Source organism: Papio anubis, chromosome 7 (genome assembly GCF_008728515.1).
Source record: "Papio anubis isolate 15944 chromosome 7, Panubis1.0, whole genome shotgun sequence".
NCBI lineage: Eukaryota > Metazoa > Chordata > Mammalia > Primates > Cercopithecidae > Papio > Papio anubis.
In genome coordinates this window covers 25,002,170-25,015,319 of record NC_044982.1, presented here as the reverse complement: position 1 = coordinate 25,015,319, position 13,150 = coordinate 25,002,170, and the positions used below count along the sequence as shown (strand labels likewise).

The 13,150-nt window shown below is 40.0% G+C and overlaps 1 pseudogene; it reads left to right on the top strand.

The window, feature by feature from the left end:
• Nucleotides 1-8,971: 8,971 nt before the first annotated feature.
• Nucleotides 8,972-11,980, top strand: LOC101022830 (annotated as a pseudogene).
• Nucleotides 11,981-13,150: the final 1,170 nt, after the last annotated feature.

Sequence of the window (13,150 nt, the reverse complement as noted above, 5' to 3'; positions counted from 1 at the left end):
ATTTACAGTAAGAAAACCTTCTCAGAGTCAACTAACAATACCAGTGTCCTCCCACCACCAGGGACTGCTTGCTACCTCAGTGCCTTTGAATGTTCACTGTCAGTACTTGGCTAACTTTTGCCCTTCCTTTAAGACAGCCCACTTTAAAAATTATGAATATTGCCTCATTTGGCAGGCTCAGTCACTATTGCTTTCCACAAGGAACCCTATGTGATAATCCAAGGCTTGGCACCTCATAAGAACATGGGTCATAGGAACATGGGTTGATGTCACCTCCTGCAGAAAGCCTGTCCCTAAATTTAGATACCCCTTCTTTTAGAGGGGAAGGCCCCTTGCTTTATTTATCTCTTTATTCCATGTACCTGAGACAGGTCCTCAATGAATGCTTGTTGAATATAAAAATTTGTCAATATTGGAGAGCTTACAAGTAATTGAATATTGTCTTGATCAATGGGGGGATGAGAGTGTCATACTAAAGGAAGACGGACAGAGATAGAGAGAGAGAGAGAGAGAGAGAGAGAGAGAGAGAAAGATAGAGACAGAGAGAGAGAGAGATCCAAGCCATTCCTAGTGTATGAGAAGGCCAGATATTAGGAGAAGGGTGAGACAAAAGTATAGGAGATGTCTACATAAAGCTCATATTGCCTTGGATATTAGAATATTGGAAACTGTAACTGGTTGTTATGTTTGAGTTTTTCACTTGCCTACAGCTATAAAACTTCATTGCTTTTTTGCCACCTGCTTTAATTTTTCAAATCCCCAGAGGTCTTACTCCATGATATGGTATGGTATGTTACCACCCAGATCTCATCTTGAATAGTAGGTCCCATAATCCCCACATGTCACGGGAGAGACCCAGTGGGAGGTAATTGAATCAAGGTGTCAGTTAACCCCTTGCTGCTGTTCTTGTGATAGTGAGTGAGTTTTCTCAAGATTTGATGGTTTTATAAGGGACAGTTCCCCCTTTGCTTGGCACATCTCCTTCCTGCTGCCATGTGAAGAAGGACATGTTTGCTTCCCCTTCTGCCATGATTGTAAGTTTCCTAAGGCCTTCCCAGCCATGTGGAACTGTGAGTCAATTAAACCTCTTCCCCTTTATAACTTACCCAGTTTCAGATATGTCTTCATAGCAGTGTGAAAATGGACTAATACACTCCCCCAGCATGACAAAGTCTCCCAAACCATGGCTCCAATCTCTCATACCCTCCTTGGGGAAACCCATGCTTTCTCATCTCTCTAACTCTATGCAACTTTAGCAGCTTTGGATGGAAGTTATGATGATGGCATCTCTCTGTCCTCTCTAATCTTCTAGATTGGCAGGCAAAGGAAGTAGCTGGATCTTTTCTATATCCCTTACTTTTCTATGTCTCTTCAGAACCAAAAAGACTGTCTAGTAATTTAGAGCCCCAGATCTGGCTTACCATTAAGCTGGCTCATCCAGTATACTCACGCACTTTGGACCTTGGAGGGGCATAGTCATTTGCCCTTATAGCTCAGTAAAATATATTCCAAGAAATCTCATTCTTTCAGGTTCCTGAAAGAATTCATGCTTAGTTTCCCTTTCTGCTGCCCCTTCCCTCCCAACTTAATCCATAGTTAATTGCCTTTTTCATGTCAGCTGGCGTAAGGACTCAGAGGTGTTTCAGCTTTCTTAAGACATTTTTTCCTAGTTTGATCCAGCTGCCTTTCTTTGTGGCTCTATTTTGATGCGTGATATGATTGTTTATACTGTGATTTTTAAATCTGAATAATTCTCTTGTGTTTTTAGGAGTAAAGTGTTATTTGGAAATCTTACAAATGAATAGACTCAGATTTCCTCTTCCTATCAGGAGAAGGAAGAACAGGTTCCTCTCTCCCCATGTTCCTGTAATGTTTTTTGCATAGTGGAAGTCAACAACTTACTTCTTCTACCTGCTGTCCATGTCCTTGTTTGGTGATGGCCATTGGTTTGTGATTTGTGGCTGAACCAGAGGCACCCCCCCAACCCCAATGAGAAAATTAAGGTCAAGCTCAATCTTCTAATTTTAGAAACAAAATCAACCGGCTTTTACGTTTCAAAGGCCATTATGCCATTTATTTCAAAAGTGATGTGTTATTTATACTTGGCTTAAACTGGGCCAACCTACTGGTGTATTTTGTGATAATCGGCTACCCGGGGCTCCAGAATTGCTGCAGGATCTTGTTAAAATGGCTGCTTGCTCCTCCTTGGAGAATTGTGAAAGTACAAAAAGAAAATCATTGTGGTTAGAAAAATCTTTTTCTGCTTTATTATTCAAAAAGCGCTGCTGTTAGCTTCTTCTGTGGGAGTGTTTCCCAGGGATAGTCTTAATTATTGATGGCTAAATTCTCATTACTTAATGGAATTTGAACTTTAAGGGGAAACAAGAGGGAACTTTTCTTGCTAATTGGTGACACATATTGTCTCCCCTACATCCGTAGAAGAAGATATTGGCTTGGCAGAAAAGAGAGATCAGAGACTGTGGAAAGAGGCAAGGGAAAGGTGAGACAGGAGAGAGAGGTATGCATTGACTTCTCCTCTGGAACCCTATGAGATGTTTTCTGGTTCTAATTAGAACTTAACACTACTCGTCTCTCCCATGTATGAGTATGTAATAGGGAGGAAAATAATTGTGAATAAAACATTGTTGTTCTTCTATAGAGATGCTTCTGTTACAGGAGAAGTCCTTGGTGAACTTGAATATGCAAAGGTGGCCTAGAAGGCAGAACTCTGACTTATTCTTCATCATTTATTAAGGAGATTTTAGAGTTGGGAGGGATGTAGGGATCTCGGGGAAAGAATGTGTAAAGTTGGAAAGAAAATAGTACAACTCCTTAGGATGACCCAGGCTGGGTAATATCTTTCAAGAACAAGGATGTCTAATGCTTAATTTGAACTTGTGTATATTACTGTGATATATACCCCTTTCCCCAGATAATCATTTAAGTCAGCTTTTTTTTGTTTGTCTATGTTTTTTTTTTTTTTTTTTTTTTGAGACAGGGTCTCGCTCTGTTGCCCAGACTGGAACACAGTGGCACTATCTCGGCTCACTGCAGCCTCCGCCTCCTGGGTTTAAGCAATTCTCCTGCCTCAGTCTCCATAGTAGCTGGGATTATAGGCATGAGCTACTCTATCAGGCTAATTGGTTTTTAAAAATATTTTTAATAGAGATGGGGTTTTACTATGTTGGCCAGGCTGGTCTCAAACGCGTGGCCTCAAGTGATCCACCTGCCTTGGCATCTCAAAGTGCTGTGATTACAGGCATGGGCCACCATGCCTGGCCTAAGTCAGCTTTTGCTGAAATAATATTGCACAACAAACAATCCCAATGTTAGTAGCTTCCAACAGCAAACATTTATTTATTTTGTTTCAGTCTGTGGGGTTAACTGCAGTAACTGCTCCTAGCGGCAGGTCAAATTTAGGTCTGTTCCTATGGCTTTCATTTTTTGGCCCAGGCTGAAGGAGCGGTAGCTCCCTGAGGCAAGCTCTTCTCTAGGAGGGCTGGAGCAGAAGTAGCCAAGCCAGACTGGGCAAGCCCTTTTAAAGCCTCTGCTCAGAGGTGGCTTACATCATGTCTGCGTCAATTCCATTCAGCAAAGCCAGTCACATGGCCAAGCTCAGCATCGAAGTAGGAGGGAGCAGAAGTCTATTCCTTCCTTAGAGGAGGGGAGGAGGGAAGAGTGAACACCTGAGAACAGTATTTGCTAAATAATGCCACCCACATCCCCTAACCTTCAGGAAATCTGGGAAAGTTCACTGGCATGCATGCATGTGCACTGCCTTGAATTAGGATTTTTATTTTATTTGTTTATTTACTAATAGAATAAGGGAAAGTATGAGTTGCAAATCAGGTTGCCACAGAGTGAATTCAGATGACACAACACTGAGCTCATTAAGTAGGAATCCGAAGCCAGGTGACCTTGAAAATGGAAGTTTCACCACACTCACCCTATATTTGCAGAAACTGTGTGTGTGCGTGTGTGTGTTTTGCACAGTTAACCCTTCAAAATCCACAGACTGAGCATTCAAATCAATCCTTTTTCTTTTTTAAGGGCTGAGAGACCGTAGTTTACATCTGGACTACATGTAAGCTTTGAGACCAGTAAAGTTATTCACCCTGGTTCTGCTTGTCAAAAACCAATTCATATTCTTGAGTCCATCTCATTTTATACCGCCATTTTTTCCCCCGAATAAAAATCACTTGATTGGCTCTCCCAGACTCACTCAAGCCCCTGGATGAGTCAATTTCCCATCCAGCCTTTTAGAGTCACCTCTGTTTTCACTAAGATATCCGGCAAAGAAAAGGGAGAGACTTCTTTTGCCAAAGGCTGTGAACCATTGAATTTGAGAGTTCAGCTCCTGTTTTTTCTTACTTTTTTCTACAGACTCAATTAGGAGACTCAAAAACCAAAACAAAAGCAAAACCCCAAGGCTCATTGTTTGTCTCAGTTTTGCACCAGCTTTCTGCTACCTCCTGAGCCCAGATCTTTTCAAATCTTTTTTATATTTGAAGATTTGCAATCTGTTACTTTTTAATAAGTGCAGCATCCACACAGTCATTTTTAGACAACTCACCCACCCCAACCATTTCTTTTCCTCAAACAGAAGCTTATTTTCAGTTTGCTTTCTTTTTTACTTATTGCAGAAGAATCCTTTGCCTGAACTGATAAAGAAGAAAAAGAAAGTGCCAGTATTCTTTTGCTTCACAATACGGCAGGAATGAGGAGGAGGCAAAATATATTTTTTTAAGGAAGGAAAAGATGAGGTTAAAGGAAATGGATGGATCCATTGAATTTGATGACGTCCACCCCACACGACCTCCCTGCCTGGCTCAGCTTTGCATGGCCTTGTTACTGTTTTTATATTCCCTTCTCACAGCAACTTTTCCAATGAAGAAAAGAGACTGGACAAAGGGATTATTTCAGTAATTTTCCTCCTTCTTCCCTTGGCTCCCATGGCTGTCTTTTCCAAGGCTGACTGCTTACTGCTAGCTAGAGTGGGCTCCTCTCCTCCTTTCTGCTGTTATTCTTTCAAAAGACAGTTGTGTGTTGAAGAAAAATATCATACCAGGTTCTTTTCCTTTAGAATTGAATTAACTAGCTGAGAAAATGACTATCAGCAACCAGTTAGCTTTTAAGGTGGAGAGTTCCTCGTCCATAAGAACACAGAATTTTAGAGCCACAAGGTATTTAGAGATTGTCACTTCCAACCACCTTTCTTTATAGATGGAGTTCCAAAGAAGCTGAAGGCTTTCTCAAGGTCACACCACTAGTTATTGGTAGTACCGGGACTAGAGCCCAGTCGTCCTAATTCTATTCTTCCCATTACACCTAATTTAATTCCAGAATCTAGATTACAATTAAAGGCACAGACATATTAATCTTTAACTTCTAAAGTGGCAGACTGAGTTTTAAAAGACAGAATGCTGAAATTCTCGGTAGAGATAATAAGGGGGGCCACTGGGGAAAGAATAAAACTGTCCAAGAGTAAAACAGATTCCCAGCTTCTTGCTTTTGGTAGAAATATATCTAACAAGAAAGTTCCAAGCATGCAAATGTAAAGAAAAGAGTTTGATTGTCAAAGCCAACCTGAAAAATTTTCTCCTGCATCATTCTGGGAGACTCCAGAACAAAGAAACACAATGTCATTAACAAAGGAAGGAGGGATTTGAAAGGGCTCAGTGCTTTTATACTTAAAACATATCCTTTTCTTCTTCCAGGTTTATAAACATGATTTTGGAGATGGAAATTTCTTACAAAGCAACACAGTCTCTTTGCCCTATTCCTGTAACAATAATACTAATTTAAATAACTCTAATCTTCAAATAGGCTACAGTATCTTGCAGATATTTTTGAGTTGTTTGATCACTCTCTCCTTGCCAGTTTCCCCTGTATGGTTCAGCTCTGCATGGGCTTTTAATTTTTTCCCGTATTTCTTTATCACTGCAACCTTTTCTGATGGCAAGAAAAGACTGTGAAAATTGATTTCAATCATTTTCCTCACCACTCCCTTGCAAAGTAGAGGGTAGAGGGTGGGAAACAGCAGTTGTGGATAAGGGTGGTGGGGCAGGAGTGAGGAGCTGTGGAAATATTGAATATTTGAGTCTTAATTTATTTCCTAAAGGGAGAAATCTTTAGCCTCCAAAATTGAGGAAGTTATTTAAAGTTGAGTCTTCAAATTGGTAGAAGGGAAGGAGGTAGCATTAATAGGCACAGATAAGTCTGCGTATTTTAGATGTTGTTGCAAAAACATGTGCCCCCTTTTGCTGTTTTTTCCCAGGACCTGGAGCATACAGTCCCGGAATATAGAGCTTTCCTGGAGGTCCTCTCCTTGTGTCACCAGCCCTGTCCCCTCCCCTTTACCTGTCCTTCCTCTCTCTTTTATTTTTTATTTTTATTTTTATTTTTGAGACGGAGTCTTGCTCTGTCCACCAGGCTGGAGTGCAGTGGTGCGATCTCGGCTCACTGCAAGCTCTGCCTCTTGGGTTCACGCCATTCTCCTGACTCAGCCTCCCGAGTAGCTGGGACTACAGGTGCCCGCCACCACGCCTGGCTAAATTTTTGTATTTTTGGTAGAGACGGGGTTTCACCGTGTTAGCCAGGATGGTGTCGATCTCCTGACCTCGTGATCTGCCCGCCTCGGACTCCCAAAGTGTCCTTCCTCCCTCTTTGTATTTCTCTCTTGCTTTCTGCTTTCTTTCCTTCTTTCATTGAATCACCTTTCTTTTATGTCTAAGATTGTTGGGCATGTGTTTTCAGGTTTATAGGCCTCTTTTATTTTAAATGGTATTTAATTTAAAAATTCATAATAATAACAACAGTGTTAATACCACCTGCCTTTTATTGACTGTGTTTCTAAGGGCTTTCTGTATATTTAATCACCACCACAGAACTACTGATCACTGCTCTTTCCTCCATTTGACAGATGAGGAAATGAAAGAGAGTTGAACAACTTATTTATGGTTTTTTAAAATTTGTTTTTGAGCGAGAGTCTTGCTCTGTCATTCAGGCTGGAGTACAGTGGTATGATCTTAGCTCACTGTAACTCCCACCTCCTGGGTTCAAGTGATTCTCCTGCTTCAGCCTCTCGAGTAGCTGGGATTGCAGGTGCCCGCCACCACACTCGGCTAATTTTTATATTTTTAGTAGAGACATGGTTCCAGTATGTTGGCCAGGCTGGTCTTGAGCTCCTGACCTCAAGTGATCCACCTGCCTTGGCCTCCCAAAGTGCTGGGATTACAGGTGTGAGCCACCATGCCTGGCCATTATTTATGTTATTTCTGTTGAAGAGGCAGTAATTGGAAGAGCTGAGATCTGAACACATGCTTTTCTAGTTGGAAAGCCTGTTTTCTAGATGTTATTATGCTATCAACAGCCATCTCCTTCCTCCCCTTCCTCCACCCGCACCATCTCCAAAATCCCTGGAACTCAAATCTTTGCCTTTGATGTGATTTCTACATATGGCATCAAAGTTTCTGGCCAAAAAGCATGCTGTGTGATTGTACTCACCTTTGACCATCAAGATGGAGCTGCACTTGTGGTGTTTGTGTTGTAAGGATGAACAGAGCAAAAGAAGAGATACCTTGGTTAATTGGAGTGTCAGATTCTGGAAGGTTTCTTAGAGAAAAACAAGAGAGACATGAATTCATTTAATTTATTCCATAGATAGTTATTGTCATTGAGTCTGTAGCTTTCAGAAAAGAAAGGACTCCACTTGAAAAAAAAAAAACACTCAAACAGTCTTCCTCATTCCTACTTCCAGGTGCTCATTAAGGAAGTTTTGTTTCAAAATACTTTGATTTTAAAATGGAGTGTCAAGGGGTCCTGGATCAACAGCTCTGACAGGAGCTCAGTCTTCTATTTATTCTCAGAAAAGGAATAAAACACATTAGGCTAAATAATTAAACCTCCGTGCCACCCTCACCTTCTCTCCCCTCTTTTCCTTTCTCCCTGCCCTGACCCTCCATCTGAATGTCTTTGTCCTAGCTATGCAGAGAGCATGAGAGAGACTTGGAAGCACATGGTCAAGTGTTCCATTCAGCACAAGCTCTGCTTGGTTGGCAAAGTGCTTCTTTTCTCCTTGTCACTATTTCTGTAAGTGAAGAGAGAGGCACATGGAAAGAGAAACACACCTCTCCTGCTTCCTCAGTGACTGTTTTCTGTACCTATGGCAGTTGCTGTGATACTATCTAGGGTCTCCTCAGCATGCCACAGTCCTGTGTTTGAACCTCAAATCCCTGGAAATCTCACCCCCAGTACAGCAGGAGTTTGCTTGATCGGTCCTGAAGTGTTTTGGAAGCAGAGGTCATGATGGCTGTTGGCAGTGGTTGATCTATATGAAAGAGAATAAAGATGAAACCCATCAAGTTTAATTTTATTCTAGACTTTACATGGAATTCCACTACTGAATTCCAGAGGTTAGAAGGCCAGGGCTAGCTCCCATGCCTGCTGGCCTTTGTGGAAAGAATGTTAATTAGAATAGCAATGTGAAAATAACTGCTGTGTTATTTGCCTAGCTTTAGGTAGAATATAATTGATGATAATAAACAATATTTGAGTGCCTTCTCTGTATTAGGTTTTAAAAATATTATTTTCTTAAATCTTTACAACAAATCTATGAGGTAGGTAGGTAATCTTTTACCCATTTTTATGTATAAAGAAACTGAGGGCTGGATGCGGTGGCTCATGCCTGTAATCCCAGCCCTTTTGGCAGGTGAGAATTCTCCCACTGAACCACCAATTCAATCTCAGCAATTTGGGAGGCCCAGGTGGGTGGATCGCCGGAGGTCAAGAGTTCGAGACCAGCCTGGCCAACATGGTGAAACCCCATCTCTACTAAAAATACAAAAATTAGCTGGGCCTGGTGGCAGACACCTGTAATCCCAGCTACTTGGGAGGCTGAGGTGAGAGAATCACTTGAACCCAGGAGGTGGAGGTTGCAGCGAGCTGAGATCGCACCACCATTGCACTCCAGGCTGGGTGACAGAGTGAGACTCCATCAAAAAACAAACAAAAACAAAACAAAACAAAAAAACAACAACAGAAAAAATCAAACTGAGGCTCAGGGTTTTTGGAATATTTCCCCAAAGACATTGAGCAAGGACTTGGACTCAGAAGCCCAGGAATGCTCTTTCAATTTGATGCACTGTATATATTATGTGCATCGATGTATTTTCTGTCTTTTAGGAAGGACTGTATCATGTGGAATGGAATATATGTGGGCAGAAGTAGGAAACAGCCAAGAGCTCAACATTATACTATTTAGATAGTCAGCCCTAGAATCCTAAGAGGAAACTAGAGTAAATAATGCTGTGCAAAAAGCCATTAAAAGTCTCTGAAAGAAAAATTCTTATGGTATTCACAGGTGAGAGTGACTTGGGAGATAGATATTTAAAAGTTACAAGGATGAGAGATTCAGAATTTGTTAAGTGGACTAGAACAAAGAAGTGGGATGCACCTTCAATATCAGTAGCCAAGAGAAGGCTGGAAAGCATCCATTACAATAAAGTTTGGGTGTTTCACGAAAAACATGGCCTAAAAGCCAAAATGGGAAAAGAGAAGACTCCAACCAACATTGACATCATTGGACACTTAGGTTCAGGCAAGTCCACCACTACTGGCCATCTGATCTACGGATGTGGTGGTATTGGCAAAAGAATAATCAAAATATTTGAGGAGGAGGCTTCAAATACGGCTGGGTCTTGGATAAACTAAAAGCTGAGCCTGAGCATGATGCCATCATTGATATCTCCCTGTGGAAATTTGAAACCAGCAAGTGCTATGTGACTATCATTGATGCCCCAGTACACAGAGACTTTATCAAAAACGTGGTTACAGGCGCATCTCAGGCGGGCTGTGCTGTCCTGATTGTTGCTGCTGGCATTGGTGAATTTGAAATCGGCATCTCTAAGAATGGGCAGATCCAGGAGCACGCCTTCCTGGCTTACACACTGGGTGTGAAACAGCAAATCCTTGGTGTTAGCAAAATAGATTCCACTGAGTCATTCTACAGTCAGAAGAGATACAAGGAAATAGTTAAGGAAATCAGTACTTTCCTTAAGAAAATTGGCTACAGCCTTGTCACAGTAGCATTTGTGTCAATTTCTGGTTGGAATGGTGACAGCATGCTGACGTCAAGTGCTCACAGGTCTTGGTTCAAGGGATGGAAAGTCACCCCTAAAGATGGCAATGCCAATGGGACCACACTGCCTGAAGCTCTGGACTGCATCCTACCACCAACGTGTCCAACTGACAGGCCCTTGCATCTGCCACTCCAGGATGTCTACAGAATTGGTGGTACTGATACTATCTTTGTGGGCCGAGTCAAGCCTGGGTGTCTCAAACCCGGCACCATGGTCACCTTTGCTCCAGTCAACATTACAACTAAAGATGTGTTGAAATGTACCATGAAGCTTTGAGTGAAACTCTTCCTGGGGACAATGTAAGCTTCAATGTCAAAAATGTGCCTGTCAAAGATGTTCATTGTGGCAACACTGCTGGTAACAGCAAAAATGACCCACCAATGGAAGAAGCTGGCTTCACTGCCCAGGTAACTGTCCTGAACCATCCAGGCCAAATCAGTGTTGGTTATGCCCCTGTAATGGATTAACACACAACTCGCATTGCTTGCAAGTTTGTTGAACTGAAGGAAAAGATGGATCACCATTTTGGTAAGAAGCTGGAAGATGACCCTAAATTCTTGAAGTCTGGTGATGCTGCCATTTTTGGTATAGTTCCTGGCAAGCCTATGTGTGTTGAGAGCTTCTCTCACAGTACTCTTCTGGGTTGTTTTGTTGTTTGTGATATAAGATAAACAGTTGCTATGGATGTCATCAAAGCAGGGGACAAGAAGCCTACTGCAGCTGGCAAGGTCACTAAGACTGCCCAGAAAGCTTGGAAGATTAAATGAATATTACCCCTAATACCTGCCATGCTAGTCTTCACCTTTTATGCCTGAGGTTGCATTTTTTTTTTGAACTTTTGCATTCAGACCTTGGCAATGACCTTGAGCAGTAGGATATAAATAATTCCCACATGCTTAGCGTTCCAATAATGGAACACTAGGCATAAATGGGTTTTAATCAGTGGTGGAAGAACAGTCTCACGATTATTTATTTCAATTGCCATTTAAGGTTAATAGTTAAAGGCTGGTTAATGATAACACTGCATCATAAAAAAATCACAAGGAAAGGAGAATGTTTTGTGGATTTGTGTGTGTGTATGTGTGCGGCAGTTTTAAGTTATTAGTTTTTAAAATCTGTACGTTTTAATGGAAACAACTTGACCAAGAATCTATCACAGAATTTTGGGACCCATTAAAACAAAGCTTAATGAGAAGAAATAAAGTTTGGAAGATAAAGGAATACGAAGAACATTTCAAGAGCCTAAATTGCTTCTGTGGATCAATCCTGGGGTCACACAGATGAGGATTGAATTTCTGATGGTGATACAAGGATGAGTAATGGCAAGATGGTTGGTTTTCTTAAAATATTAGGAATTCTCACCAGATATATTCCAACTTCTCTAGGTAACTTATCATGGATTCAACTATCCATCAATTTTTCCAAGTGATTTCTTTTAAAAAATAATAAGTTTAAAAATATTAGAGGCAATATTCATGGTATTGAGAAAAAGTCAAACAATGTAGATGGGTATAGGTGAAAAGTAAAAAGTCTCCTTTTCCATTCCCCCTTGTTCCTGGGCCCACCTCTCAGATGTAACCATCTTTAGTAGTTTTCTGTGTTCATGCCAGCATTGTTTCATGAGTATGTTAGCACATTATGTATGATTTTTTCCTTTTATCAGTTTCAGACCAATGAGTTGTTCTGCTAACATTCTCTAACCATGACAGATGTGGGATTTTTTCATATTATAATGAAATTACTTTTCTAAACAGATTCTGTGTATTTCAATGTATCACAGTTTTTATTCTTTTTGATGCTTAAATTGAATTTGCTTTTGAGTGCTATTTGTAAAGCTTCAATAATCTTTTATAGCTTTTTTACTTTCTAGTACAGCAAGGCTTTCTAGGCTTTCATGTACATTCTCTGCCCTCTGCCTGAAATAAACTATTTTTTTGAAGAGCCTTGTTCCTTTCTTAGGAAATAGAATTTAGAAATTGCTATTAAGGCATTAGAAGTGGTGATTGATTATTATTTTTTTTTAGATTTTTTTAATGGAAGGAATTAAAAACATATTTTTTTAAAAGAAAAATAAGTAACTACTATATTTCCAACTGAAATGTAATGTTACAGAGTTTTACCCTTTTGAATATAATATTTTATGATTTATTTTCAGTTTTGTTAAAAGTGTAATAATTATTACATGATTAATCCGGCTGTGTGTGTGTTGTGCACGTGTGAATTTTACACACATAACAGTAGCACAATTATCTAAAGAATATTATTACTATCAATATGATAGTGGAAAAATTTAAGAATTTCTTTGCAGTTGATTATTCTTTACAATATATCACACTAGGCATATAGGCTCAAATTATTGTGCTTTAAAGTCATTTGAAATAATTATTCTTTGCATGGTACACAGTTTCTTTTGTTTCAGTTTTGCTTTTGATTTTAAGGGGCTTTCATTTTTGTTTAATTTTGTTTTAAACTTATGATAAATAATTACAGGCTTCAAAGTCAGATCTTCAAAACAAAGTATATTCAGTATATTTTGTCCCTGTCTGCTCACCCTGTTCTTTCTCTTGTATATTCTTATAAGCTTTTGGTTTATGTTTCCATTTAAAATTTATGAACAGGCCGGGTGCAGTGGCTCAGGCCTGTAATCCCAGCACTTTGGGAGGCTGAGGTGGGCAGATCACATGAGGTCGGGAGTTTAAAGTATGTATGACTAGTCACTGTAAAGAAATTACTAATCAGGAGTTGTGAAGTTGAAATAAACTTTTCTAAACTATCCATAATGAAAATATAAATTTTGATCTACCAGGTCAAGTGAAAGAACTACTTTTTTTCTCTTTAGGAAGAACTTTTTCTCTTTTTACGAAATCATTGTCATGTTAAAAAAACAAAGCATATGTAACCAAAAATATATAGGAAAAAATATTACAGATATGTGTCAGTCTAAATACTATGCAGTTTTCTGGACTTTGTGATGTTTGAGAACTTTGTCAGCTTCTTAAAATTTGTAACTT